The sequence below is a fragment of the Euprymna scolopes genome, chromosome 9 (assembly GCF_053919585.1).
Source record: "Euprymna scolopes isolate OS-2025 chromosome 9, ASM5391958v1, whole genome shotgun sequence".
NCBI classification, from domain to species: Eukaryota; Metazoa; Mollusca; class Cephalopoda; order Sepiida; family Sepiolidae; genus Euprymna; species Euprymna scolopes.
This window is the reverse complement of record NC_136490.1, coordinates 37,076,144-37,103,643: the sequence shown is the minus strand read 5'-3', so window position 1 is coordinate 37,103,643 and position 27,500 is coordinate 37,076,144. Positions and strand designations below refer to the sequence as shown.

Sequence of the window (27,500 nt, the reverse complement as noted above, 5' to 3'; positions counted from 1 at the left end):
ACTGGTAAAAATGTAAACGAAAGTTCTACATTACGTAGAAAAAAAAAAACTGTACAGGTCCGTTTTCAGTTTGTGTTGCTCCCAAAAATGTAAATTAGGATTTTTGCGGATAAACTATGCTTTGTTGTGTATATAAAAAGTACCCCCTTTTTAATAAAGGAAGGACTTTCACATGAAAATTTAATAAACAAAAGATACGGAAAAAAATGAATTACACTTGTAAATCATATCTAAAAAAATAGCACGGTTCGTAAACTGCAGAAGTACTAAACAGATAAAAACACCTGCATTTTTGTACTTCTGCAATTATTTTTCTTTGAGTGACTCTGAGACATAAAGCGACACCCCCTCCCCCCGAAAAAAAACCCATAATTACGTCGAAACTCACCCACACAAATATATACTATCAACGGAATCAATTACTCAGACAGGAAAACATAAGATCGTTTTCAAAAGAAAATCGAAGAAAAAAAAGTGAAAAAAAAAAACGCGTAGGAATATATCTGATATAAAAAGCATTACTTTACCTTGTTTCTTTTTCAAAGTATTATGGAAACGATAATAAAATTCAGACAGTCAAGTGAATAGTTGAAAAATGATTTTAAAATCGTCCGTAGGAAATAAATTTTAACCTTTTGGTAAACGTGCTAACACCTTACAATGAATCAACATCTTTCGCCGAGACTTTAATAGAGGGCTAACGAAAAATAAAATCATCCTTAGCCTTATTATTTATTTTTTTTATCAATATTTGTAACTTTTACATTTATAGAAAATAAATAATTAAAACAAATCATTTTATCACCATATCTCTCGATTTGGTTAAAAACTATATCCGTTCATAACCGGAAGTGAAATAGTGAAAATTACTTAAAATGTGCCAGTTTAGCAAATAGTACAAAATAATTTGAATTAAAATAATTTAAATAAATTAACTTTAAATAATACTCTTAAATAGAACAATTACATCAATTACATTACTATAACCAGTAATTTTAATTGAGCGAATTATTTAAAAAGATTTTCTTTAATATAATATGCAAATTAGATTAGTTCTATTATGTACATTGCTTTCAATATAGTGTATATATATTTATCGTGATGCTATTTATTTATATAGAAACTCTTATAGTAAATAAAATTTATATAGATAACCGTTTTCAGCAGGAAGTTTTGTATATATTAATCAAATTGTGAACAAACAAACAGGATTACGGATTTATATATATATATATAATATATATATATATAGACTAATAGATTAAACAAAATATATATTCGTATACATAAATATATATGGAAACAATTTTTTGTTCACTGTAAAGATTTTACGCAAATATTATGCAAGTATAAATCATGTAGAATATCTGCACGAATATAATTACACGTAATAGTTAACTAAAGATGATCATTCCATAAGAAAACCGAAAAAAAAAAACTAATAGGGAATTAATTAAAATGAATGTTTTAAAGAATATGCAAATTAGCTAGATCTTTTGCTAGTGAATGCAATTCTATGATCAAAAAAAAAAAAAAAAAAAAAAAGTAGTTTCTTTTTTACATAAATAGAAAAAAAGATATAGAATATCAATATACAAAAAATATAGGAGTATAGATTGAGTTGATTGGTTGTATCAAACTGAAAATTTTAAATTATAAACAACACACATGTTTTCATGACATGCAAGAAATTTTATTCATGTAAAAAAAGCTGAGAACAAAATTGCAGTCATGATATATATGAGGAGAGTTAGCCATAGTATCTAATTACATTAATGCAGATATTCTACATGATTTTACTTGCGTAATATTTGCGTAAAATGGTTACAGTAAGCATCAACCTATTTCTCTCTCTCTCTCTCTCTCTCTCTCTCTCTCTCTCTATATATATATATATATATATATATATATATATATATATATATACTAATGATGGGATGATACAATTACCGATTCCGTACGAAATTCTTGATTCCGATACAATTACCGATTCTGATTCCGATTCTTTATAAATCTCTAAATATTTTACTATAAAGTTATTATTTTGTCCTGATTACTGTAAAAACACATATTAAATAGATAATCGTCCCAATACCAATATATATATATATATATATATATATATATATATATATATATATATATATATATATATATATGTGTGTGTGTGTGTGTGTGTGTATTTGTGTGTGGATGACAATATATATATATCCTATATATGGTCATCCACACACACACACACACACGCATATATATATATATATATATATATATATATATATATATATATATATATATATATATATATATACGGTCATCCACGTACAGTACTGTTTCGCTGTTTCACAGCTCATCAGCGCGGCTAGACAAGCAACTGCCTCAAGCCAGGATCGAAACCCGCCCAAATGACAGTCAATGCTTCTCACCATTACGCTATACGGCTGCTGCTGCTGTGTGGGTAATGAAATAACGATGTTTTGACATCGTCCAAATGCCTTCACTCGATGTGTTTACACAAAGAGCGTCGCTTAATATGCCTATAGCAGTTTGTATATCGCTTCCCGATATGCCCAACCCAAGATGGGGCGCATTATTTTACCTACCAAACCCCTCTGTCAGTTTTTAATCTACGAACACGAAACTTTATATATAGTGTATTCGACCGCATTCGAAACTTTATATTTAAAAGTCGGGAAAAATCTATACAAAGTGTGAAAATTAAAAAAAAAAATTGAATTTGCCAAGGAATAAGCATGCATAACGTAATAGCTATTGATTCATGTTTTAATTTTGCGTCTTGTAGCAAACATGTCTTCATAGTTCAGGTATTAACGTCAAAGGAAAGATTAAATCGTAAACTAGACTTTTTGGTTTCGATTATCGGTAGTGGCGCACGAGTCATTTTTTAAAACTTTTTGGATCATTACTATATATTGGGTCCAATATAATAATGAATACGAAAACTGCATGAATCAAAATATCATATTTAAACGTATATTACGAGCGTGCAATGACGGGTGACCTGCTAGTGCTAGTGAAAGAAATATAAAAAAGGTAGGTTTTGTGGTTAACACTCCCAGCGTCACTCTCTCTCTCTTTCTCTCTCTCTCCCTCTCTCTCTTCCATCTCTCTCTTATTCTCTCTTTCCCCCCCTCTATCTCTCTCTGTATATATATATATATATATATATATAGAGAGAGAGAGAGAGAGAGAGAGAGCGAGAGCGAGAGAGAGAGAATGAGAGAAAAAGAAGAGTAGAAGAGAAAGTGGAAGAGTGAAAACGAGTACTAATAATGAATGATAAAGACACCTCATAAGAAAGAAAGCTGATATATAAAGCAAAACTGAACGGATAAAAAAAAAGCGAACGAGTTTTGAGGTTAAGAAGTACAATTTCCTTATTCCGATAAGTACAAGATTAACGAAAAGCAAAACGCTTGACGATAATTCCGAAAGATCCCAAGTAAAGTAGACCAGCTCCAAAATCCGGATTTTTGAGCTGTACTCAAACTGTCTTCGGACATTAGCAAAGGTTCACCAAGTGTGATTTGCTGCTTCCATATTTCTTAATGTATCTTTCAGTCACTACATACGAGACATATTTTGCTTTTCATGTTTATTTCGATTTTCCTAATGGAAATAGTCCTTCTATCCTTCTCTTATACAAGCACACACAGCACTTAAAAAGTCTATTCTCCTTCTCAATCTTACTGTCTTTATCACGTTTATGAAAGACGTCTATTTTCTACGTTTTGTCTTTCTCCATTTATTTTCTCGTTTTCCCTTATCTCATTCAAATCGAAAGCCTTCCATATCTGTTATCGTTTTCTATTCCTTTTTTCTTTCCCTACACACTTTCTCCCTCTCTAATTCTTTCAAGAAGAATTTAAAGTAAGCTCGATTCTCCTAAGAACTACGTAGAGAACGAAAAATGAATAAAGGGAAGTAATTCACTTCCGGAGAAGATAAAATGAAACGGGAGGTTGCTCCTTCTCATGACAGCCATTTTCTTACTTTCTTATGATTATTCAATTAATACTAGGGACGGGATATGAAAGAGAAACGATTTTTTCTTTTAACCAAAAAAAAAACAAAAAAAGAAAACCTATGGAACTTCGGATTGAATAAAATCCATACGGTCGACCTATATTATATATTTTTTATTAATTATCACTGATATTTTAAAGTATTATATTCTTGAAAAATCTGATAGATTTCAATTATTTTATCTATTATCCGTATTTCAAACACAAACAATACATAATTATACACATTATACATACATATACATAATTATACATATGCATACTTATACACATAATCAAAACTCAATGAATGCCGTTATGTAATGAAATAATACCATGGAATGAAAAGAAAAAAAATAGATGAAAAATAACTACTATTTAAAGTTCATATTTTTATTTTATTTGCATTAAACTTTCCGAGTTCGATACATATATTAGCAGTTTTTAAAATTTGATTTTTTTTTTTCATTTAATTTTTTCAATTTATACAAATTCAAAAACACTTCATTCAAGAGTTTTTATATATTCCCGGGCAACACAAAAAATTGCATGTTAGTTGAATTTCAATCTGTCTGTATTCTTTTTTAATGGACTTCTTTATTTCTGTGTGGTATATGCATGCATTTATAAGTTTGTCTTTTGATTCCTTTTTTATTAGTTATTTCCTTGTTTTTCATTTTTTATGTTTTTATATAACTTTTTCTCTTTAATGTAAATAAAATGTCGACAGAAAGAAAAAACATTTTAAAACTGGGGTCACAAGTCTAAGACTGGGGTCACAAGTCTAAGACTGGGGTCACAAGCCTAAGACTCTGCACTTAATAGCCTTTTTGTCTCCTTGACCTTTACACCTCTGTTTTAAAATGTGCAATGCAGTCTGTTTACATTTTATGTTAAATAAATAAAAAATATATATATTAAATATAATAAATATAAATAACAATAATATAATAAATATAATAAATATAAAAAATAAGCCTTCATAAATAATAAATATAATGAATATAAATATAATGAATATAAATATAAATATAATATGAATATAATACAAATATAATATGAATATAAATAATAAAATGTAAATGAAAAGATTCGTTCAGAAGTAACATTATTTTGAAATACATTATTTGAATTAACATATATTTTTGTTTTGCTGATAAAAATGTTGTAAGGGTTTAAATTATATCTTTATTTCTGTTATATTAGTGACTTTTTAATTGAATCATTTATTTCAAAACAGAACGGATTATTTTCGAAAATAAATAAATAAATGAATAAATAAATACGGCTTTATTTTTTTTTTAATTTTTGTATGCTTTTTAAATGGATTCACAATGGATTTTAATATTTTGGGGAAACAATATTTCCGTTTGGGATATTTTAGATATAGATAACAATAATAAATCCCTTGGCTTTCCCGTCAAGATCAAAGTGTAGTATCTGTTCTTCAGATGCCGCACTTCAATTTCTTATTTTCTATCAGTGGAGGAGAAATCCTTCACGACTGAGACAATTTTTGTTTTTGTTCCTTTTCTCCACATTAAAAAACGACCACGGTGGCTAACTCTGTCCCGTGGGGAGGCATAGTAAATAGGAACAATACTAAGTGCAAAAAGATAAAAACAAAACAAAAAGTAAATGCATTCAATAGTAATTGTCTGTATTTTTGAGATGAGGTGTTTTCATTGATTGAGATTGACGGACGTGGTTGTTATAGTCACAACGTTTCGGCCGTTTTGCCCTCCGGCCTTCATCGGGTGTTTTGTATCGAACTGGGGAACCGTTTGTTAGGAGTCTCGAACCCAACACTCCTAACAAACGGTTCCCCAGTTCGATACAAAACACCTGATGAAGGCCGGAGGGCAAAACGGCCGAAACGTTGTGACTATAAAAACCAAGATGAGGAAGTCAGTCCGACAATCTCAATCAAATGCATTCAATGTTCGAGAAACTTTTTAAATTTTATTAGAAGGATTATTAGTAGTCTTACAAGGCCACAGGGGAGACAACAAAAGCAGTAAAATTAAAGCTGACCTGCTAGGATCCTATATGTGCAAATATAGGCAAATTTGGGCATGCTTTATTTATTTGAAAATATAGGTTCTTTTTTTTACCAATTGTCATAAAATTTTAACTATAGAATAGTATTATAATCTTCAAAAGCTTGCAAGTTTTTCATGCAGTTTCGTCCCATAGAACGAAAGGTATGAGCATTTCAATATTCAATTTTGCTATAAGTTTAGATATATTCATATATATATATATATATATATATATATATATATATATATATATAAATATATATATATATATATGAATATATATATGTATATATATATATATATATATATATATATATAGTTCGAAATCTCGGCGATTATTGATCAGAATTTAATAAATGAAGACTCGTTGGAAAGCTAATGACCTGAATTGTGTAGTGGGCTATGTGAAATTTGTCTTTAAGATCGACTATTATTGTTTAAACAAGTAGGGGGTCAGTCACTTTTCTATATTTATTTAACGTAAAAAAGGCACCTACTTTTGGCCACCTTGGCTATACAGTTGGTGTTTATTTTATGTTAAATTAATATAGAAAAGTAGTTCCCGCTTTTAAAACTATAATTTGTTGATAACATTTCAATTACTCGTTTCCTGTGATTTTAACTGTTGTTTTCGTTTTCAACGCCATCGAAAACCTTTAATAGTGGTAATTTAAAATAGTTTTTTGTGGATGAAAAGATACTGCACCTTTACCAATATTTCAATCACAGTCACTGTTTTCCTAGTTTTGCATGTAGATTACAAAATATCTTATATTTCCTCCAAACGTCTGGCTTTGATGGAGGGGAGGAGATTAAAACTTGCTGTTATGGTTTCAAATGATCTGAAATAACAGCAAGGTGAGACTTGATTACAAATATTTCTCATATGTTATATTTCCCCTTTTGGTTTTCATACATAAAGTAAATTTCACAGTGTATAAGGTTTATTTGATACTGGAGATATTCATAATCGTACCCTATTTCTAAAAAAAGAGGAGATATAACATATAAGAAATATTTAGAATCAAGTCTCCCTTTGCTGTTATTTCTGATCATTTGAAACCATAACAGCAAGTTTTAGTGCCCCCTTCATCAAGCGAGAGGTTTTGGGGAAATATATATATATATATATATATATATATATATATATATATATATTGCTTTAAAACTAATACACAGAAAATTCCTAGGGGCTCCTTTCGTCAACTAAATCATCAAGAGTTAATCGTTGGTATACGACAGAAATACGAAAACGAATTCAATTATCTGAAAAAAGCAAATATAATGGTAATAATGGCGGAGGTGCACATGCAAATCCCGAGCCGTGTATGAAGAAAAAGTCTATAAAAGAGCGTGTGAACAGATCGATAATGACGTTCAGCACGTTCAAGACCACTTTTGAGATCACGTTAGAGACGTGGGTGACGTTCGAGAAGACAGAGAAAGGAGCGCGACCACATTTTATTCGGGAAAGTATCCGAAAATAAATGTCGTTGTTATACACACACACACACACACACACACACACACACACACACACACACACACACACACACACACACACACATACATACACACACACACACATACATACACACACAAAAAAAAAGACCCCGACCTTGGCTGGAATTGAATGATGATAAACGAATGTTTCACACTCCCATCATGTTTCATTTAAGCTTTAGACAGAAATATTAATTTCAAATGCGCCTTTGTTATATCAAAGAAAATACTGTCGGCTTGTGTGACAATGAAATTCTAAAATGCATTGTGATGTTAGGCGGTACAAGGTGTTAACTTGGATCAAAATCGTCTGTTTCTTTATTCAGTTGAAAATATCGATTATCGATTAGCAATACTTATCGAATACATTCTAATAAAGGAAACACTATCTAAGAATACTGCCAGGCCTATAAAGTACATAAGAATGAAATTTCATTAAAATGGCCGCAGCCGTTCTCGTGCCCATAAGAAACGAACTTACACATATACAGACAACGTTCCTTCTCTCTCCCCCCCTCTCTCTCTTTCTATATATATATATATATATATATATATATATATATATATATATATATATATACATACATATATATCTGTAGAAATATGATTTTTTCACCTTTTTTATATACTAATCCTCAATTTATGAAGCTCAATGTAATTACAGAGCATAAAACAAACAAATAACTAAAGTCTATATTCAAAATTTCATGATGTTGGCTATCCTATGATCATCCTACAAGTTATTCCTTATATATATATGATAATTGCAACGTCTTGTCAGACGAGTGCCACTTATTACCCCGATGAGGCTATTTTTAGTGAAATATTGGACCTTCAACAGAAACAACAGTAAATAAGTTAATAAATGATTTTATCATTTTCCTGATATTTAAAATTTTCAAATTTATCTTTAAATTCTATTCAAAATAAATATCTTCTAAACTGTGTAACTACTTTTTACTTAATACATATATATATATATATATATATATATATATATATATATATATATATATATATATATTTATATATATATATTTATATATATATATGTTTATATATATTTATATATATATTTATATATATTTATATATATATTTATATATATATTTATTTATGTATGTATATATATATAAATATATATATATATATATATATATATATATATATATATATATATATATATATATATATATATATATATATATATAAGGATACTACTGTCCATTTCCACGTATGAAGTCCGCCACAACAACTAAGTTGTTCGGAAATCTGATTTATTTACAGTGGTGAAAGCCTTGCGTAGACACGCATACATTTTTTTGGTACAATTTATAATTTTAGTCATTGCAATGGCTGCCACAACACAGAGTAGGCAGTAGAATTCGAGTTTTTTGTACATCAGAGTTTTCCTTCTCCTAGACGCATGTCTTAAGCAAGCCTGAGGGTACATCTCTTCCACTAGTTTTTAAACGCGCCCTCAGATACCAACCTGGAAATTTCTGTCTCTATATATATGCATATGCGTAAGCGCGTGTGCGTGTGTGTGTATGTAGAAAAATATAATAAGTGACTTTTATATTAAAGAATGATCTAATTACTTCTTCACTGCAGCATTTAAGTGTTTTATTAAATCAGTTCGAGAATTATGTCCCTTTATTATAATTCTTTAAAGCCCAACAATTTATGGCTACTCGGCGCCATATTGTAATGTCACAAAAGAAATAGATGACTAGAGATACAATCCCGTTTTCACATCCGCATTATTCGTTCGTTATATTTTTCTCAAATTGTCTATTATGCTCAAAGTTAAAATAGGATTTCCATCAGTCTGCCATGCGTAAGGTTGACAGTATTTTCATCAATCTGTCATGACTATGTTTGAAACAGTATTTTAATAAATCTGTTATGCTTGAGTTTGAAATAGGATTTTTATCAGTCTATTTTACTTAAAGTTGAAATAGGATTTTCATTCGTGAATATAAAGGCTCAATTTTCTTTGCTAATCGCGCAGATTAAATAAACGCAACTTAAGGAAATTCTTTCTAGTTTTATTGCGTTTCCAATTTATTTCTCTTCTCACTAATATTTGTACTTTTGTATTTCTGAATATTCTTTTGAGTGCCAAATCTTTATTTCCTATTTATTCTTGAATGTGCTCTTGTCTCTATCCTCGAGTTTCCCATTGCCAAAAGTCGTAGACAGATTAGCCTCGTTTTTCGAATATTCAGCCTCAATGGCATGACATCTAAGGTGCTCATCTGAGATCATAGATGCTTTCTTTTTTTTCATCATTTTTTTGTTTTATAATCATTTGCATCTATTACAGAAAAGAGAAAAGGATGTGTTTAAGATACGCAGAAGAAAGAGAAAAAGAAGATAAGTACAAGGAGAAGAAAATGGAGAAAGAATAAATAATACAAATGAAGAATACGAATGCGCCGTAGCTACTGCATAAGTGGGGAGGAGAAGGGGGGGGTGAAAAAATGCAAAAGGATAGATACCGATTTAGAAGAAAAAAGAAGACGAAACAGAAGTAGCAAACAGACTTAAAAGAAGACAAAGAAGACAAAAGTGCTGAAGAAAAAAGACAGAAATCTCGTAACCGATGTATATAATAGGGGAGCAGGAGAAGGAGGGGGAGTAAGAGTGAAAATAAACGCTGCTGCCGTTGCTGGTGATAATGATGATGAGATGAAAAGGATAAACGAGTTGATGAGTCAAGCTAATTAGGATGGATGAGGAAACAAAAAACATGGAAAAGAAGTAAAAACGATAAAAAGAGATTTAAAAAAGGAGAAATTCTTGGAAAAAAGAAAAATATCGTAAATTATGAATATAGGAAAAAAAGGAGATGGAAGCTAATAATAATAATAATAATAATAATAATAATAATAATAATAATAATAGAAGAAGTAGTAGTAGTAGTAGTAATAGTAGTAGTAGTAGTAGTAGTAGTAGAAGAAAAAGAAGAACAAAAATGTGTAGGAGCTGCTGAAGTGACCATGTAGATAAAGAGAGAAAAAAAATTAAAGATGAATAAGAAAAAAAAAACGAACACAAAAATATGACGCAGCATTAAAGAAGGCAAATTGAAAAGAAGACAAAAACGAAGCGAAAACAAAAGCAACTAACATATTAAAAGAAAAGGTTGAAAGGATAAAAGGATGCGGAAGAGGGGGAGGGGATTAGAAAAAGAAGAAGAATGATGTAACAGGAATAAGTAAATAAAAGCTGATGAAGTGATCATGAGAATGGAAGTAAAAGGGTAAAAGAAGACGATCAATGAAAAAAAACGTAGATGAGGCAAACTGAAAGGAAGACGAAAATGAAAGAAATAACAAAAAAAACAGAGCAATAAACATATTAGAAGAAACGAAAAATGTGACAAAGAAGAAGAAAACAAACAATACATTTTAAATTGTTTTCATTACAGCATGTTTTTTTTTCTTGGAAAAGCGGCAAGGTATATTTAATGCGAAAACAGAAACCTATTTTATGAACATTGTTTTGCTTAGTACCCGTTATAACTAAGATTGATCCCTATTTACCTGCGTCTCCACAAAGACAGAGTTAGATAAAAAGCTGGGTTTTCATTTGGAGGGACTCCAGCTCACAGTAAAAGGGTAACTCTGGATAGAAACATAAATAAAAATTGGTTAAATCATAAAAAAATCTGTCTTTTACTGATCGATAACAGAAAGATAAGCTGTAGTATCCAAACAAATACTACACCTTGATCTTAACCAATAAAAGATATTGGAGTGAATCCTAATTTACATACTTCCTCACAAGGACAGAGTTGGACAAAAAGCCGGTTTTTATTGTGAGGGAACATCAAGCGTTTCCAATATTTGGCACTCTGGATTAAGACAAAAATAAAGATTGCATCAGTCTAGAAGGATTTCTTCTTTACTGACTCAAAACAAATCACATATTAAACATTGATCTTAGTTCAATCGTCAAATATTTGCTTTTGTCCAATGCGTGAACGAAGAAACACATTGAACCTTGTGAGGTCACTTTATTCTTTCAGAGCACAACTTAATAGATATAATTATATGACTTGCAAGCACGGAAACAAGTGTGACCTTGAAATCCGAAAGAACTTTGTGAAACGATTTGCTGAATGTATTGTGATCAACTGTGTGCCTCCTCCTCATGTAATGCATTATTTTGATTGCTTCTATGGAACCACGACGCAATTCGAAAGCATAAAGCGTAAAACGCTTCCCGCGTTTTAAATACATTTGATCCCATCCCTTGAGTATATCTTCACTCGATGGGATATGGTTGATTTCCTCCACAGTTCAAACTGATTGAGTGGCTTGATGCTAGTTTAAGTTGTCGACTGTTTAGTCCTTGCTGCTCAAGCGTTGTGTCTATTTACATGTCTTCTCGCGAGAAAATAATTACACATAAAGTCAAGTCATTTTCCGCATGGAGGAACATATAGATCCTTAAAAATGCCGGATAAATAATACTCTGAATGCGTACAAAAATCAATGTTGCCACAATCTAGAATGACTTAACCTTCATTAGCCGAAAACAGAACAGATTAATTATATTTTGGAAAGTAAAAAGTGGATAACGCGTTTACTTGTAACTTCCTCTTCCCTTATTTTTTTACTTTAGTTCTCACATTCCACGAACGATATTTTTGACAAATTGTTGTCTTAGAATCTATTCATCTAACATGTAGTATTGGCTAGAGTTTGACCTTGAAATAGTAGGTTTAGTTTCTCACATTAAGTGGCTTCCTGTCTTGTCTTGAAAGATTTCTATTAAAATATTACCTGAACAGATAGAACCAATTTGCCTGTAGACAAACGTGTTGTGATTCTTACTAACAAGGGGACTTCTTTCTCTTAGGTAAACAATCGTGGCAAATCTTTAACGACAGTTCAAGAGAAGAAAGCTGCATGTTTACCGAATAAACAGGAAAACCTCGTTCTGGTTAAAAATGCTGAGTTTATTTACAGCAAACAACAATAGATACAAGTCAAATACGGCTTCATATATGTTTCCGAATTGCATTGAACAGGTAAAACCCTTCAGTTGTGGAGATTTAACGAATAGCTTTGACTAACGAAAAATTCACACAGACCTGACAATTCTCAGGCATGATTTTCGCGAGCTCTATGCAAACGCCCAAATTGCTTAAACAATAACTTCAACAACATCAATGACAAATAACACAGGAATACCAAGCACGTTGAAGAGCTTCGGCAGTTTGAGCTGTTTCGACCAACCGATATAGTGGGCTACAAAGGAGCCATAATTATTGAAAAACATTTAATTAATTGCTATTCTTCTTTATAAAATATCGCTCCAGACAAGGGGTGAAAACACTTGATGTACGGAGCTAAGAAGAACGAAACAAAGAGAGGATATGTTTCCTCATATCTGTAGCATTAGTCTTTTTCAAAACTAATGTCATAGGCAAGAGGAAAACAATCACCAGTATAAAAATTTCACAAGTCGGCAGTTATTGAAGCTGCTGGAATAGAAAGCTGTATTACAATGAGGTATCAAAACAGCATACATATGAAGACCACTAGACAAATAGGTCAAACGAGCTGGAACAAATGAAGCAGGGACTAGATCAGGCAATTTTGAAGAACATGTGTCTTGATAGTATTTATAGAAAAAGACTGAGACTATCAACATCGCGTGTCTACAATTTCATTGATCGCCACCAGTAATTCTTCTCTGCAAACTTTCTCTACAAATTGCAGAGTAGAAGAAGCGGTGAAGTCAATCAGACTACGGATACATTTCTGCGCATTATCAAGAACCATTGAATATGACATATTCACCAGCTCATATATAACAGAAGTACATCATACATAGTTTGACTAAGATGAGTAGAATTTAGCAGCTCCTATATTTCCCTATTCGTATACGGCACGGTCACGTTTGACACACCGGTTCCCGTCAGATCACCGAAGTGAAGCAACGATGAGCCTGGTTAGTACCAGATGGGTGACCATTTGGGACTTCCAAGTGCTGGATGTGCTCTTCGCTTATCTTAGCATTATTTCCAGAACTTCTGAACTTCTCCTTACCACTGGACTCAAGCAGTGCCGTCTCAGGGGAGGTGTAGTTGCTGATTGCACAAGCCTTGTCACACATTTACACGCGCAACTGCCTCTATAAGGGGTATTCTTTGTTTTTCGAGACTGAACGGAGGCATTGACGGTGTTAATGCGTAAATCGAATAAAATATGCTACATGGTTCGAACTCGGCATAACGGATACCATAATCTGCACTATAACGATGATAATAATAATAACATTTGTAGTAGGAGGATTAGCATTTTTAAATATGAATAAGTACGTTGCTAGCATGTATATATATATATATATATATATATATATATATATATATATATATATATATATATAATCTGCTTTTCCACAGTGTTCACACATACATAGGATGTAAGGTGACGAGGTCAGTGACTATGTACTCAAATGTCAGCTTCAGAAGCGGACATGCGGCTCAATGAGAGAGGGATCAAGAAAGAGGAGACGGCTGGAAATGAGCTGATCGCGTTAAACCAAAGGGGCCAAATATTTGAAGCTCAGAGTAACCCTCTTATCAGATTTCCGTCACTTCCAGAAGAGAAGGCAATGCAAACATCTCAATAAAGAGTCATTTCTTCAAGTTGATTTGTTCTTCCTTCAAATTGATTAGGTTTTCATTTCTTCGTGCTTTTCTAAAACATTAATTGGAGATGCCTTGTCATGAGAGGAGCGTACAAGAATACGAAATAATTGTGTTATGATATGTAATTGCATTGATATCAATGCATGTATTTTATTTGATTGCAACTTGTGAATCATTTACACTTTCTACTCGGACAGGAGGTAGTACAACAGTGTACTGAGGTGAATAAGAAGAACGAAGAAATTTAGAATAAAAGAAGATGATGCTGATGATAATGCTGATGATGGTGAGAAATTAAGAGAAAAAAATCAAATTGTGACAATAAAGTTTACATCTATCCGCTGAAAAAGTGTCGTGAATGCCCGAGTAAAAAAGTGGATTCTCTTTTACAACTGCCGATTTTTATAGTTGGAACTAGTTAGCATATTTAGAGAGAAACTGACATAATTGAAAAGATAGATGGAAAACACCTGGTGGATTTTCAGAGAAGACCAGAGAGAAATTAATGGTGCTAGAAATCTGCTTGAAAGATTGATTTCTTTTGTAACGTTTTTCTTACCGTTAATTTACAAACCATTTCGGCATAAAATGAGCAGCTTTTAAAAATTAAAGATCATTTATTATTGGATTACTACAATTGTTGAACAGATTGAGAAAGTAGAATTAGTGTGTTACTTGTCTGGTGGGAAAAGACTTGATCCTGTCATTCTGATTTGATTCCAGGAACACTACCAGCTATTATCTTAATTGTAACAGGGGCGTGGGTGGCCCGGCGTTGCCCGGTCGTAAAATACGCTAAAATATGATATTGTAATTTGTCCAGATTTCATATATATTATTATAGAGTTGTGAATTCAATAGTAAAACAAAAGTATTTCGGTGCCATCAGTTCGAATCGAAACTGAAAGTAAAAAAGTAGCTTAAGGTTACCACTGCACCAACTTGACACGCATATAAACTGATTAAAAATGAGTTAAGATGAATGTATAAAATGTATAACAATTTCTTTTTCAATTTTGACCCATTTTTGACCCCTTAAACACAATTTTAACTGGCGATAGATCCATAAAAGAGCGATCTTTAAAAAATCCAATCATTTGTGGTCCCTGGCGCTGCTCTGTGACTTTCGGTTTCGGTAGAGATAGAGTTTGAACATATGGAGACAGACAGACAGACAGACATATAGCCTTTTATATATTAGATTTGATGATGACCTGTATGAGAAGTCAAAGTGAGTACTACTGCTAATAAAATAATATATTGTGTATTTATGTAATATGTGTATGTATATGTAAACTATGAATGTTTGTCTAATGTGGGTGTACATGTAATGTGCGTGTTTATGGAATGTGGGTGTTCATGAAATCTGTGTGTGTTTACAGAATGCGTGTGTTCAAGTAATGTGTGCGTTTATGTCATGTGTATACGTATTTGTGTAATGTACGTGTTTATAAAATGCTTCTTTTTATTTGCAAGAAAATAAAAATTGTTCGGCATTTGACCGTACTGTATCTGAAAATATACCTGAGATTAATCGGAATGAAAGCGCCGTTGAAAAGGTCCACTCTTTTGCACGTGGCTGTAGTATTGGTCTTAAATAACTCTGCCATTCATAGGCTGGTTAATTTTATTCCGTCTCTGGACAATGGAAAGTCATTTCAGTCAGACCGTTTTGTTGAACGATGGTGGCAGAATCATAAATAAATCAAAATGAATGAGACTTGATTTTTTCATTCAAATCGTTTTAACGATTGCAGTATTTCATTTTGGGCGAGGAGGGGGGGATAACAACGGCGATTTAACTCAAATGTTATAATGACACATACATATGAATGGTAAACATCGTATAATAGAAAATACATACCCACATCCTGTATATATATATATATATATATATATATATATATATATATATATATATATATATAAAGCTGAACGTCTGTGTGTGTGTAAGTGTGTGTTTGTCTGGTCACGAAGAGGCTCCTATATGGTTTACTATTTAAAAAAAAAACTGATTGCATATTGTGATAGAAGATGTATCGAGGATCAGCAATGGGAATGTTTGACTGGCAGAACTGTGGTTCATAAAAATTGTGGAGCCTGCGTTCGCGCCTGGCCCCCAAAGTATGGAAATAAAAAAATGAAAAAAAAAAACATTTACAAGGGTTTTTGATATAGATGTACATAAGAATACTTTGATAAGTATGTTTCAATTTAAATACGGATGATATAATACAATTGTGGGGTTTGCGTTCGCGCCTGTACTCCATGGAAATATGGCACAAACTTTAACAAAGACTTTTCATATCTATTTGCGTAAATATACTTTGATAATTATGTTTTAGTTTGAAGAAATATGGTATAATAAAAGTATTGGGTGTTCGTTCGCTCCTGACCTCCATAGAATGGAAATATGTCACAAAGTTTAACAAGGTTTTTAAAAGGGGTGAGGGTCCACAATAATACCTTAACTTTAATCTTAATTCACGTTAGCTTTTATTTATTTTTTGAGTTGAATCATATTGTGTCGAATAAATTCACCTCATAAATTCACGTTCTTATTAAAGTGAAACCGAAAAATAAAAAAGTCGGAACTTTAGACAATTCCCGACACAAATTTTGTATAACTCTGCTTTGTTCCTTCTCCACTTGAACGTGGCACTCTTTCGAAAATAGATAAATAGATAAATAATAAAAAATAAGAACGTTACTTGTTATCGTGTCAAAAGAAGGAAAAAATCCTGCTCACGTGATTACGTGCCTTTTAAAAACATTTACATAACCTTTTTATTTTTATTTATATATCTGTTTTAGCTTTTCCTTGTCAGTGTACTAGAAAGAAATCAGTTGATTACAACCTTTCTGCGTGTTCTTTACATTACAATAGTACAACCCTGAATCCGACGGCGCAATACTACACTGTTCAATACTGTAAAACTGAAATGAAGCTGTTCTGCTTGAAAAGGGCGCTATTTTCTTCTTATTCATATTTATATCGATTCTTTGCTTTAAAAAACTAAAGTAATTACGTGTTTACTTTTTTAATATCCCGTTTTGCTGTTTCGGATTATGGTTTCGATATTATTTAGTAAGAGTGTTTAGCAGAAAAGCCAACAAACGACTACCCGAAAAAATAAATATACAAGAAATAAATGTTACCATAGTCAATAAAAGTTCAATTCATGTTTTTTTTTTGTTTGGAAATAGTTTTTAATGCTCTTTACTTGAAATAATTTTAGCGAACCTAAATTAAAACGAAATTTGAGACGATAACTACTTAAATGAATTTTTATATAAACTACACATGCCATAATCGAATATTCCTCAAGCACAAAATAACGGAAAACATTAATAAATGTTTATAAATATTCCTTACGTTGACGGAACTTTCTTAAATTGTTAACACAGAATGCTCAGGCGCCCCTCCTTCAAATTGAAAACGGGGCTCTCCATTTCAAAGTCGCTGCAATTTTGATTTTTTTTAAACCGGTTCGAGAATTAAAAAGAAAATTCTTTTACAAACTACTTAAAAATACAAACCAATGAACATTTCTACCATAAAAGTAACTTTTATTGACTATGGTAACATTTATTTCTTGTATATTTATAGTGTTATATATATAACATTTTCTTTTTGTAAGGAAACATCATTTTGTTGGTCAATCTTGGCTACGAATGGAAACAAAGTTGATATAAAAAATATATTTTCGCGAAAATTATCTTTACTTTCATCATATTTTTCTTAGGGTAAAATTTTAAGTATCAAAACCTATCTCTTTACAATCCCCTCTTTTTCATAACCTATCATACTTTCATTAATCACTGTCCATTTTCTGTAGGCTGTTTTTGAACATCAGTCAAAGACGAGTACTTCTGCTAGTATATATATAAAAGTGGTAGTAGGTAGGCACGCTTGAATCCGTACCGCAAGGGAGGAAAAGAACGTGAAACAAACGTGACATGTTTGCTGTTGCGTCCATCGCAATAAAACGGAAGTGACGTAGGTTGAAATTAAGGCCAGACAAGCGAACAGATGGGGTGACTTTCGGAAATATCGGCAAAAAAAGTGACCCCTTCCTGTAGAAAAGTGCCCATTTAAGGGTGAATATTTTGGCCAATGTTTAGATATTTGTCGTCTGAAGGGACTAGCTTCAAAGTAATATCGCAAGTTTTTGCGAGACATACATGCATACATACATATATGCCTAAATTCCCGGGTGTTTGGAGGCGTGTGATGACCAAAAAAACATATGGCAGGCAGGCTTTAAGCCATGCCCCGAAGGAAGAAAAGAACGTGAAATAAAAACGTGACGTCTTTACTGTTGCGCCCATGTTCAAACCGGAAGAGACGTAGGTTAAAATTGAGGCTAGACAATCGAAAAGAAGGGATGACTTTCGAAAATACGGTAAAAAAACGCGACTTCTCCCTGTAGAAAAGTGCTTAGCTGAGGATGAAGGAATTAATGTTTTGGGCTAATTTTGCGATAATTTGAACCCCGAAGCCTTGACGCGAAGGAGAAAATGAAAGGGGGACAAAAGCCAGTCACCTAACCATCTTTGCCACGAGGGAGAAGAACTGATAAGGGCCTTATATGAAGGTTTATGAGGGGAAATGAACAAATGCGAGGAAGTTTGATCTATTTTTCCGCTGCAAGTCAAATCATTTGCGGACATACACAAGAAGAAGCGAACACACACACACACACACACACACGCACACACACACACACACACACACACACACACACACACACACATTTGCGCTTTTATATTTATAGATGCCACCCCTGGTTTAGCTAATATATGACGGGAGTAATTTTGCTGTAAATGCAAAAAGCGGACTTTATTTTGTAAACCAAATAAACCCGTAAAGATTTATGTTGAATTTGTTCTGTTAGTTCCAATCTGGCGAAGAAATGAAACTGTATTTGCCCCCCCCTGGTAAAGGACGCAAATATGTATAATGTTATTTTTATGCATTTTATGCGCGTAAAATTTAATTTTAATTGCAAAAACTGGGGGAAAATGTAAGAAAGGGTGTTAAGAAATCATTTGTAGGTGTTTAGGGCCCAAGAAAAAGTAAAAAAAAAAAAAAAATGAAAAAAATGAAGGTAGTCTTGCATAATTTGACCCGAATTCTCGTGAATTCCCGTCAAGCATTGATCAGGCGAGACCGGCAGTCATCGGTGTCCGCCGCAGAGTAAATTAAAAAACAAAACAAACAAACAAAACGAACAGGAATGAATACAAATGGGGAAACTCCCAAAAAACTTACCGTGTAAAATGAAATTATGTTTATTTTATTTTATTTTGTTTTTATTGTTTTGTTGGTTTGTTTTCTGCAATAAAATCAAAGAAACCAAAACAAACAAAAAAACAGGAAAAATACAAATATAATAAAAAGAAATAAATAAAACCTGAAAACTGAAATCGAAAGTTGCGTTTCACCTGACGGTAAAATGCCATTCCATTTTTTTAAGCAACTAAGAACTCAAAGCGGTGTTTCCTCGTAAATTCCCCTGTAGACTTATCCTCAACAGTGTTAAGTGGTCGCGGGGGGAGTATTATATAATAGAGAGAAAAGATTTTACCACTTCTATTGATTCTTACATGTGTTTGCAGTGAACACTCACCAGAAAAAAATATATCGGTTATCGAGGAAGTGTAAGGGTAATAGGCTTATAGCACACCACATATAATGTGCTGCAGTTTTTGCACATTGCATTTGCATGAAATGTCTTGAGTTTTAATCCCATTAAGGTCAAACTCAGAGGGGAAAATGACTTCATTTTATTTATATACAAGAAGATAGAAGAAGAGAAGAGATAAGTTTTATTTATCAATAGACTAAATTAAGTTAAATCATTAGATGAATGGTGAATTATAATTTCTATTTGTTATTAAACATATAATAATTAATTTCTCCTTAATATCAAATTATAAATTAAATTACTACACTTATATTTATTTTATCTATAATTCATTATTATTATTATTATTATTATTATTATTATTATTATTATTATTATTATTATTGGCTCACATGGAGCTTTCACACGAGAGGTGTTTTCTGGAAACTGAGTGACATCTCTTTCCACCTCCTTCGAAAGAATTTGCAAATAAATTTGCGTCATCGATTCAGCCTCTTACCATTTATTTCTTGCTGGCAGTTGCCATTGGTCCATACTGAAATTTAGGTGGCACTAAGCCTTCCCAAGGTCCCAGTTCTCTTTGTGCTTGACCAGCGGATGTCTGGTCAGCGCTCTCTCCTCTGTCTTTTAATCCTCCTTGACCCTTCTCGGCTCTTTGGTATTTTTTCGAAGGTGGGGTTGATAAGACAATGGGAGGGGATGCATGATGGGGTGTAGAACTTGTATATATGCAGCTGCAGTATTCTTCATTCCCTATAACGCTTCTTCATTATATTGCATACTTGTATTATTCTCCGCATGCAAGGGTTTTCCTTAATATTTCAGCAGTTTTGATTATCGTTAATCGTTGTATATTTGCAGCCATTTCTCTAATTCCAATTTCTGCCATTCTTTTATCCAAAGTTTTTGGGAATCGCTCCCATTGCTCCTACTATTATCAGTATTATTTTGATTTTCTTCATCATCTAAATCTCTTTTAACTCTCTGGCTAGCTCTGTGTATTTGCTTCGTTTCTCCTTTTCTTTCATACTCAATCTGTGGTCAGCTGGCACAGCAAAATCTACGATTTGACAGGATTTTTCTTTCTTGTTAATTATTACGATATCTGGTCTTCTTTATTGGATGGGTGAGTACTATTGCGGGTTTATGCTTGTACCATTTGTCTATACGTTCAAAATGCAGCCGTTTGCACAATTCCCAGTGCACCGCCCTCCCCACTTGGTCATGTCTGTTTTTGTATTCCTTTTGGGCAAGTTTGCTGCATTCACTTACTATATGGTTTATCGTTTCGTCTCTTTGTCCACAGAGTCTGCATTTGCTGTTTTCTTGTGTTTTATAGATTTTTGCTTGGATATGGTTGATTCTTATCGAGTTATCTTGTGCTGCGGTTATTGGAGATTCAGTTTCTCGGTTTATATGTCCTTTCCGCATCCATATCCAGGTGTTTTCGTTATTATCATCTTTTGTCATTCTCATGAATCTTCCGTGGAGTTGTTGCTCTTCCCATTTCTCTTTTCTCGTTTTGTCATTTGTCTCTCTGTTTTCTGTTTTGTTGTTTTTTTTTCAGTGTCTCTCGCTGCCATAATTATCCTTTCAGTGTTTTGCATTATGCATTTTTCTACTTCTTTTTTGTGTAATTCACACAATCTTCTATATAGAGCAGTCCTCTCACGCCTCTTTCCTTTTCACGTAGAGTCTGTCAATATCGTCCTTTGGGTGTAATGCATTATGCATGGTTATGAGTTTCCTGGTCTTCTGGTCGAGCTGCCTCAGTTCTTTTGTCCACCCTATAAACGGTCCAGAGTATCTTACTAGTGATACTGCCCGTATATTTATACGTTTTGTTAGGTTTTTGCTATATAATTTTGTTTCCAAGAGTGTCCTTGTTCTCCTGAGGATTATCATTATTATTATTATTATTGGCTCACATGGAGCTTGCACACAAGTCAACAAACGATCTGATTGGAAACCTGTGGTATTCTCTGGAAACTGAGTGACAACAAGTCTCCCAGACGTCCAGACCTCTCCACCTCCTTCGATAGCATTTGCAAATGAATTTGCATCATCGCAACAGCCGCTTACCATTGATTTCTCGCTGGTAGGGGCCATTGGTTTATGCTGGAATTTGAGTGGCACTCAGCCTCCCCAAGGTCCCAGTTCTCTTTGCGCTTGTCCAGCTGAGGTCTGGTTGGCGCTCGCTCCTCGGGAGTGCATGATGGGGTGTGTAGAACTTTATTATTATTATTATTATTATTATTATTATTATTATTTATTTATTTATTTTTGGAATGTAATACTTTAAAATTCACAATTACATTATTTGCACATCTCTTACAGTATTAAATCAAGTATTAATAAACATTTCTCGAAATAGTTAAGTGGTTAAGTATAATTGTTGTTTAACATTGAATAAATATTGATTCCCATTATACTTAGTTTTAAAATTCCCTTAATCACATAATAGTATGTTCTTTTAAATAATTAAATCTATATATCTATAAAAGTAAAGTTGTATGTCTGTGCGTGTCTGTATGTGTACATTTCTCTATCAAACTACTCTGTCAATTTTCAGTCTACAGACTCGAGATTTGAGATAAGGTATATTGAGATTACGGAAAATCTTTTGAATCGGTTATCGGTCAGAAATTTGGCTGTCAAAGGGTCATGGTTTAATGATTTGACCTTTGAAAACTCTACCAAACCTCTCCGCCAATTTTGGGTATAAACACTTAAAATTTAACATGTAGGTTACTTGGACATGGATCAAACCTCTTAATTGTAATTGAGCCCAAAATAATGTTTTAGGGGTCATAATTGAAGTCAAAAATTTAAAAATTTGACTTCTGCGGTCCTTACCAAATTACTTAGCCAATTTTTGGTCTAAACATTTGAAATTTTACATAAAATGTATTCAGACATAGGCAAGGTTTTTATTAGGTTTTAACCGATGATTTGGCTGCCAAGGGGTCAAAGTTCCAAAGATTTTACTTTACGGTCTCTAGCAAACTATTCAGCCAATTTTGGGTCTAAACATTTGAAATTTTACATAAAGGATATTCAAACATGCAACAAGCTTTGTAAAAAGTTTTTCGGCGAAACTTTGGTTACCAAGAGGCTAAAGCTGAAAGAGTTTACCTTTGTAGATTCTACCAAACTCATCCGCCAATTTTGAGTCTAAACACTTGAAATTTTAGATGTAGGTTACCTAGACATGACTCAAACATTTTAATATTTATGTATATATGCACATACAGTTATAAACAGTACATAGGACCTGAGCAAAGCCTGGCTGAACTGTTAGTGAATATATGAATGAAATTTAATTCTTATTTTACTTTTAATTACTTAAGGAATATTAATGTTATTATGACATAATATTATATATTCGATTTAACCCCATTTTCCTTTGCTATATTTAAAATAAATTTAAACTCTAACTTAATATGTTTAAGTTCTGTAATTATAATTACGTTCCGAACATTTCCATCTTTACCTCCACAGATTCATGTTCATTTGATAGGTTTTCTATCTGTCTCATTCTTTACTATTCTCCTATAACTCCTATTCTTTTCCTTCCTTTTTTAAATTTTAACTTCTAATTCAGAAATATAAACGCTTTGTTGGTTTATATATATATATATATATATATATATATATATATATATAAATTGTTTACCCAATTAATAAATTTATTTCATAGATGTACCTTATTATAACTAGTGAATTTACATCCATTCTAATGATTAACACAGTTTGGTTCACATATTTGAGCCAAAACATCAAGCGTACAACAATAACTTATTTCCACATATACAGCGGATTTAAAAATTCATGTTAGGGATTTGCATTCTATACACACTTTTATTTTATTATGGTTCTTAAAAATTAGTTATTACAATACATAAACTAGTATTCCTAACAAACTAATTTTTAACATGTCACACCCATTGCGATTAATCCAGAAGTTATAATATTACAAATTAACCACTTTTCCCTATTCTAATTTAATATTTAATTTTTGTCTCCGCATTCAATTATAAAATGTAATTACATGCTTTTATTTATCACTGTACAATTAAATACTACATTATGTGAGATATATTATTTTATATATTGTATCTAAATACATTTGGTTGATTAAATTACTTCATAATATTTTACGATTGCTAGTCTATTTTACTTTATTAGTTAATTTTATATTTTATATAATCTATTTCTCTTCGTAAAGAAAAATAATAAATTTACGTGTTATGATAGTTTAATATATTTCTTCTAATCTATTCTTCCAAACATGTTATATTTAAACTAAGATGTTATTGGATCTAAGTCTATCATATACTTCTTACTTATTACAATTAATTATACTAGTTATAAATTAATATTAGAATTGAATAGTACTTTTACTTATTATTATAGTTTGAAATCTGTCAGTACAACACAATATCTAAAATTCATACCTTTCCATTTACTTTATATTTAATTTATTATTAAAATATTTTATTTGTTTAAGATTTATTTATTCAACAAAACATAATTATTACTTTATTGTTAACTTAAATTTTTATATTTATTTATTTATATATTAATATCTATAAATCAACATTTGTTTTCATGCTTTGTAAGTTAATTTAATTTGACTTAATTTATGCTTCTAATCAGGTTTTAGTCGAGACAATATATACTTAGGTCTATGTAAACAGTTTTAAATTACTTCCTGGCGTTTGTTAAAAAGATTTACTTTAGATTGCAAAGGTCTCATCAGTCAGACTTGTTTGAAGAGTATTTACTGGCACTTCCTAGCATCGACCATTTCAATTTGTATTCAATTTTATTTTGTCTAAATTCTCTAATCTGCTAATGACTTAGTTTACTTCTTATTATTAGCCAGTAGTATTTTAAGGATGCTGTGTGATTATTAAATCTATCTTTAGAACTATACTCTGTGACCCCAATATATGTTCTAGTTCTAATATTATATATTACTTTACATTTATATAATGTATTTGAAATGGGGCATTTACCTTCTAACACATATTCATCAATATTCATGCAGTTGCAAAGCCAATTCCCATCAATGTTTAAATTATTTAATCTCTGTTTCATTTGTCTCTATTTCTATTTTTGCATTGTTTAAATTTATATTTGTTTTCAGTAAGTTAGTCGTAGCCGAAACAGATAATTTAACGTTATTTCGGTTTATAATTTTACTAAGATTAGTTCCATTAAAACAATTTCTATTAGTAATGTAAAAAAAAAATCCATTCGGTAAATTATTTTTATATGTGCACGTAAGGCGGGTTAAACCAAATGCAATTTCTACGTTTGTTTCTTTTTTATTGATATTACCGTTATTATTAGGGACGTTTTCATATTATCTACAAAATAATTTTTACAATTTATATTTTTTATACTATTTTTTCTAGTGGATTTACCCATTTCCATATTGTATGAAATAACATGTGATGGTTTTAGTTTTGATACATTCCTTTCCATTTATGTTCGATTTACATTTTTAATATATTTATTTCACCTTAATGCTTCATTATAATATTGTTTCTTTCTATTAAATACATCCTCGTTATGGGATAATCTGGAAATCCTTTTTGATATGCTAGGTATAATTACATTTTGAATTGAGACTGGGTAGTTTGATTTATAGTCAATGTAGTATTAGGTTTGATTAGGTTTCTGATAAGGTTTTTACATATTGTTAATTAGATTCCAAGTGACATCTAAAAAGTTTACAATTTTATGACTTTTATCTATAGTTATTATTAAGTTAATATCACTAACGAAATAATATAGCATTTGACAAATTCTTTGTAAATTTCTATCTCTAGACTTGATGAAAAATAATGCATTGTCTCTATACAGACATCCCCTTATATTTGGTTCCTTTTTCGCTAACTCTTGAAGAATATAGAGACCAACCAAATACGTGATGTGAAGAGTCCAGGGCACCCATGGTAATATCAAAGTTAAATTCTCTTATTTTCTCTTGTCCAACATTTGTTATTATATTTAATAAGGGTTTTTCTGGCTAATTTTACTATGTCAATTTCCAATTTCGTAATGTTAGTTTCAGATTTAGCAAATTCCAATGCCACATCTAACAATTTCGGATATATATATATATATGTATATATATATATATATATATATATATATATATATATATATATATATATATATATATATATAGTGTTATAATCGAATAATTCCAGGAGGAAATCCGGGTATGAGAGCTCAATGTAATTTCCGTGTTATATATATATATATATATATATATATATATATATATATATAAATAAATATATATATATATATATATATACTAGCCGGGGTACCCGGCGTTGCCCGGGTGTTTGGAGGTGTGTGTTGGTGTGGGGGAGTAGATTAAAACAACGCTGTTAAAAACAAAAAACGTTGGCCGGTTGTTTGGAGGTGTAAAAGAAAAAAAATAGTTTTAGTAGAAAGGTAGGCTTGAACCCCGAACCTTTGACACGGAGGTGGAAAGGAAATCGAATAAAAAACCCTGCGACCTAACTATCTCGACCACGGGAACAGAAGAATTGACAAGTGTGTTAAGTTGACGTTTATAAACCGAAATTAGCAGGTGCGACAACGTCAAGTTGCGTGATGTTTGACCTAGTTTTGCGCTGGAAGCTAGTTTCTGTTTTCCCCGCTACGCGGCGATCAAAATATATCTCGAAAATAGCTTGTAAAAGTCGGGTAAATTAAAGCGAAGTAAAAAAAAAAACACAAAAAACTAACGTACGGCAAACGAACGATGTTAAATGTAAAAATCGAAAAAACAAAAAAGAAAACAGAAAAACGAACGTTAAAACTAAAAACAAAAAAAAAACACACGTGAAAAATGGCTGAAATAAGCCTGTTTCGATATTAAAATGTAAAAAATCGGTGGGTACCCGGATGTTTTGGGGTGTGACTTTGTACGGTCGGGTGTGGGGAGTGTTAATGAAAATCTAAGAATAAGCGAAGTAAATAAAACCCAGAAAAATGGCTTAAATAACACTGGTTTAATATTTAAATTTAAAAAATCGGAAAAAGAAGACATCTCACCCCACGATTCGAACCCAAAACGTTTAGATATTGAACCAACGCGCTAACCAACTGAGGTAACGCGACGTACTTGAAATTTAGTAAGTTCTTCTACTATTTAAAGTAAATCAGGCTATGACGTCATCTGACGCATGCGTAGAAGAGGTCGACGTCACGAGAGGACGATTTTTGTTGACGCCCTGTCGAAAATTGTCGATTTCGGGTCGAAAAAAATTAACGTTTTTGGTTAATTATTCGATATTTTTTCGTGCGAAGGATGGAGCTTTAATATGATACCGAGTTTGTGAATTTTTGTTATGTCTCTCGAAAGTATTTAGCAGACACACAAGCATATACACATACATACATACATACATTTTCGCTTTTATATATATAGAAGACTAGATGGGGTACCCGGCGTTGCCCGGGTGTTTGGAGGTGTGTGTGGTGTTAAATAAAAAACAAACCGGGGAGGTAAAGTTGGTAAGATCGAACCCGAAGCCCTGAGGCGAAGTTTGAAAATAAAATCGGCCAGCCAGAATGA

The 27,500-nt window shown here is 31.8% G+C and overlaps 1 pseudogene; it reads left to right on the top strand.

The window, feature by feature from the left end:
• Positions 1 to 13,470: 13,470 nt before the first annotated feature.
• Positions 13,471 to 13,588, top strand: LOC145285073 (5S ribosomal RNA; annotated as a pseudogene).
• The last annotated feature ends 13,912 nt before the right edge of the window (positions 13,589 to 27,500 follow it).